The sequence below is a fragment of the Chrysemys picta genome, unplaced genomic scaffold (genome assembly GCF_011386835.1).
Source record: "Chrysemys picta bellii isolate R12L10 unplaced genomic scaffold, ASM1138683v2 scaf4, whole genome shotgun sequence".
Lineage (NCBI taxonomy): Eukaryota > Metazoa > Chordata > Testudines > Emydidae > Chrysemys > Chrysemys picta.
In genome coordinates this window covers 595200-599857 of record NW_027052711.1, presented here as the reverse complement: position 1 = coordinate 599857, position 4658 = coordinate 595200, and the positions used below count along the sequence as shown (strand labels likewise).

General features: G+C 70.9%; 1 non-coding gene across 1 annotated transcript; it reads right to left on the bottom strand.

Annotated features, from left to right (window-relative positions):
• Positions 1-1186: 1186 nt before the first annotated feature.
• Positions 1187-1305, bottom strand: LOC135977607 (5S ribosomal RNA). The gene has a single exon (XR_010595042.1). It is a non-coding gene; the product is annotated as a 5S ribosomal RNA (ribosomal RNA).
• Between the last annotated feature and the right edge of the window lie 3353 nt (positions 1306-4658).

Sequence of the window (4658 nt, the reverse complement as noted above, 5' to 3'; positions counted from 1 at the left end):
GGGCAGCTCTCAGGCCGGCCGGCTGCGGCTGACTCTGGGGCGGCGCCCGGTCCCGGCAGCGAGGGGCGGGGGGCGCGGAGCGAGACGGGGCTAACCGGGGGGGGGGGGCGCCTCCTGCGACTTTGGGGGCCGCGGGTCGTCAGTGGCGTGCAGGCCGGGCCTCTCCCGGGGGATTCGGGGGGGGCGGTCCTGCGGGCCGGGCGCAGGGGGCTCGGGCGAGCCCGGGCCGGTCCGCCCCGGGGCCGGGGTCTCCGCCTGCGGCTCAGGGGGGCGCGGGTCGTCGGGGGAGGAAGCCCGGGGGAGCTGCACACCGGCCCGCCAGGCCAGGCCTGGCCTGGATGGCCGCGGGGGGATTCGGGGCGGTCCCGCGGGCCGGGGGCCGGGCGCAGGGGAGGCGGGGGGTCCGAGCGAGTCCGTCCCGGGCCCGGGGCCTCCCCCTGCGGCTTTGGGGTCCGTGGGTCCCCGCTGGCGGAAGCCACTGGGAGCTGGACACCCGCCGTCCGTCCCGCCTGGCCAGGCCTGGCCTGGGTGGCCGCGGGGGGATTCGGGGCGGTCCCGCGGGCCGGCGGCCGGGCGCAGGGGAGGCGGGGGGTCCGAGCGAGTCGGTCCCGGGCCTGGGGTCTCCCCCTGCGGCTTTGGGGTCCGTGGGTCCCCGCTGGAGGAAGCCGCTGGGCGCTGGACACCCGCCGTCCGTCCCGCCTGGCCAGGCCTGGCCTGGGTGGCCGCGGGGGGATTCGGGGCGGTCCCGCGGGCCGGCGGCCGGGCGCAGGGGGTCCGAGCGAGTCCGTCCCAGGCCCGGGGCCTCCCCCTGCGGCTTTGGGGTCCGTGGGTCCCCGCTGGAGGAAGCCGCTGGGCGCTGGACACCCGCCGTCCGTCCCGCCTGGCCAGGCCTGGCCTGGGTGGCCGCGGGGGGGGGATTCGGGGCGGACCTGCGGGCCGGCGGCCGGGAGGGTCCGGGCCAGTCCGCCCCATGCCCGGCGTCTCCCCCAGCGGCTTCGGTGGCCCCGGGGGGGGTCCTCCGCGGAGGAAGCCGGGTGGGTGGGGAGCCGGACCCCAGGCGCCCAGACCCGTGACCTGCGGCCGCGACCTCCGACTCGGCAGGAGCGACGAGGGGCTTTCCGGCCCGTCCCCCCCCTCTCCTTCCCCCCCAGAAAAGGAGAGAGAGCTGACTCGGACCGGGAAAAGCTGCCTACGGCACCTGGGATTCCCAGGCGGTCACCCATCCAAGTACTAGCCAGGCCCGGGACGGTTTACCTTCCGAGATCGGACGGGATCGGGGGCGTTCGGTCCGGTATGGCCGTAGGCACCCGGCCCCCGCGCCTCCTCGCCCGCTTTCCCCTGCCGACGCCCGGGCCTGCCGCACGGTGAGCCCCGGTCGGACTGCCCCCCCCCCTGCGGCAGGGCCCCCGTCTCTCGCGGGCCCGGTCCTTTTTTCCTTTTCGAGCTCCGGGGCCCGGGCTGGCCGCCAGAGCCCCTCCGCCCGCCCTCCCCGGCGTCGGGGAAAATACTGTCCCGGACTTCCAGTGCGCCCGATCCTGTCAGCCGGGGGGTGGGGAGGGGCAGTCCCTCGCTGCGGCCGGGGAGGGTGAGCCCAGGGCGGCTTGCCTGCCGTGCGAGGCCCCTCTCGGCCACCAGGTCAACCCCGAGTCGAAAGGGCTGAAAAATTTTCAGAGTCCCCTCCCGGGCACCAGGTCAACCCGTGGAATCGGACGGGTTCACCTGCTGGCCGGTTCGCTTCCCGGCCACCAGGTCAACCCCTAGGTTGCCGACCGGCCTACCCAGTGGCCGGTTTGCTTTCCGGCCACCAGGTCAACCCCTAGGGGTTTTAACGGGGGCACGCCCGGTGGCCTCTTTCCCGTCCGGTCACCAGGTCACACCGGATCTCCCTCCTTCCCTGGGCGTCCCCTCCTCGGAGGCGTCAGGTTCCATTTCCCCCCCCCCCCCCCCAGACTTCCAGGGGCCCGATCCAGTCGGCCGGGAGGCAGTCCCTCGCTGCGGCCGGGGAGGGTGAGCCCAGGGCGGCCTGGTCCATGTCTCTAGTGGGCCCGATCCTTTTTTTTTTTTTCGAGCTCCGGGGCCAGGCCCGCCCGGGCAGCCCTCCTCGGAGGCGTGGGGCGATTCCCCCCCCCCCCCCAGACTTCCAGGGGCCCGATCCTGTCGGCCGGGAGGCAGTCCCTCGCTGCGGCCGGGGAGGGTCAGCCCAGGGCGGCTTGCCTGCCGTGCGAGTCCCCTCTCGGCCACCAGGTCAACCGCGAGTCGAAAGGGCTGAAAAATTTTCAGAGTCCCCTCCCGGGCACCAGGTCAACCCGTGGAATCGAACGGGTTCACCTGCTGGCCGGTTCGCTTCCCGGCCACCAGGTCAACCCGTGGAATCGGACGGGTTCACCGGCTGGCCGGTTCGCTTTCCGGCCACCAGGTCAACCCCTAGGTTTTAAGGGGGGGACGCCCGGTGGCCTCTTTCCCGTCCGGTCACCAGGTCAACCCGGATCTCCCTCCTTCCCTGGGCGCCCCCTCCTCGGAGGCGTCAGGTTCCATTCTTTTTTCCAGACTTCCAGGGGCCCGATCCAGTCGGCCGGGTGGCAGTCCCTCGCTGCGGCCGGGGAGGGTGAGCCCAGGGCGGCTTGCCTGCCGTGCGAGTCCCCTCTCGGCCACCAGGTCAACCCCGAGTCGAAAGGGCTGAAAAATTTTCAGAGTCCCCTCCCGGGCACCAGGTCAACCCGTGGAATCGAACGGGTTCACCTGCTGGCCGGTTCGCTTCCCGGCCACCAGGTCAACCCGTGGAATCGGACGGGTTCACCGGCTGGCCGGTTCGCTTTCCGGCCACCAGGTCAACCCCTAGGTTTTAAGGGGGGGGGGACGCCCGGTGGCCTCTTTCCCGTCCGGTCAGCAGGTCAACCCGGATCTCCCTCCTTCCCTGGGTGCCCCCTCCTCGGAGGCGTCAGGTTCCATTCTTTTTTCCAGACTTCCAGGGGCCCGATCCAGTCGGCCGGGTGGCAGTCCCTCGCTGCGGCCGGGGAGGGTGAGCCCAGGGCGGCTTGCCTGCCGTGCGAGTCCCCTCTCGGCCACCAGGTCAACCCCGAGTCGAAAGGGCTGAAAAATTTTCAGAGTCCCCTCCCGGGCACCAGGTCAACCCGTGGAATCGAACGGGTTCACCTGCTGGCCGGTTCGCTTCCCGGGCACCAGGTCAACCCGTGGAATCGAACGGGTTCACCTGCTGGCCGGTTCGCTTCCCGGGCACCAGGTCAACCCGTGGAATCGAACGGGTTCACCTGCTGGCCGGTTCGCTTCCCGGGCACCAGGTCAACCCGTGGAATCGAACGGGTTCACCTGCTGGCCGGTTCGCTTTCCGGCCACCAGGTCAACCCCTAGGTTTTTAAGGGGGGGGGGGACGCCCGGTGGCCTCTTTCCCGTCCGGTCAGCAGGTCAACCCGGATCTCCCTCCTTCCCTGGGCGCCCCCTCCTCGGAGGCGTCAGGTTCCATTCTTTTTTCCAGACTTCCAGGGGCCCGATCCAGTCGACCGGGAGGCAGTCCCTCGCTGCGGCCGGGGAGGGTGAGCCCAGGGCGGCTTGCCTGCCGTGCGAGTCCCCTCTCGGCCACCAGGTCAACCCCGAGTCGAAAGGGCTGAAAAATTTTCAGAGTCCCCTCCCGGGCACCAGGTCAACCCGTGGAATCGAACGGGTTCACCTGCTGGCCGGTTCGCTTCCCGGGCACCAGGTCAACCCGTGGAATCGAACGGGTTCACCTGCTGGCCGGTTCGCTTCCCGGGCACCAGGTCAACCCGTGGAATCGAACGGGTTCACCTGCTGGCCGGTTCGCTTTCCGGCCACCAGGTCAACCCCTAGGTTTTAAGGGGGGGGACGCCCGGTGGCCTCTTTCCCGTCCGGTCAGCAGGTCAACCCGGATCTCCCTCCTTCCCTGGGCGCCCCCTCCTCGGAGGCGTCAGGTTCCATTCTTTTTTCCAGACTTCCAGGGGCCCGATCCAGTCGGCCGGGTGGCAGTCCCTCGCTGCGGCCGGGGAGGGTGAGCCCAGGGCGGCTTGCCTGCCGTGCGAGTCCCCTCTCGGCCACCAGGTCAACCCCGAGTCGAAAGGGCTGAAAAATTTTCAGAGTCCCCTCCCGGGCACCAGGTCAACCCGTGGAATCGAACGGGTTCACCTGCTGGCCGGTTCGCTTCCCGGGCACCAGGTCAACCCGTGGAATCGAACGGGTTCACCTGCTGGCCGGTTCGCTTCCCGGGCACCAGGTCAACCCGTGGAATCGAACGGGTTCACCTGCTGGCCGGTTCGCTTCCCGGGCACCAGGTCAACCCGTGGAATCGAAAGGGTTCACCTGCTGGCCGGTTCGCTTTCCGGCCACCAGGTCAACCCCTAGGTTTTAAGGGGGGGGACGCCCGGTGGCCTCTTTCCCCGTCCGGTCAGCAGGTCAACCCGGATCTCCCTCCTTCCCTGGGCGCCCCCTCCTCGGAGGCGTCAGGTTCCATTCTTCTTTTTCCAGACTTCCAGGGGCCCGATCCAGTCGACCGGGAGGCAGTCCCTCGCTGCGGCCGGGGAAGGTGAGCCCAGGGCGGCCTGGTCCATGTCTCTAGTGGGCCCGATCCTTTTTTTTTTTCCGAGCTCCGGGGCCAGGCCCGCCCGGGCAGCCCTCCTCGGGGGCGTGGG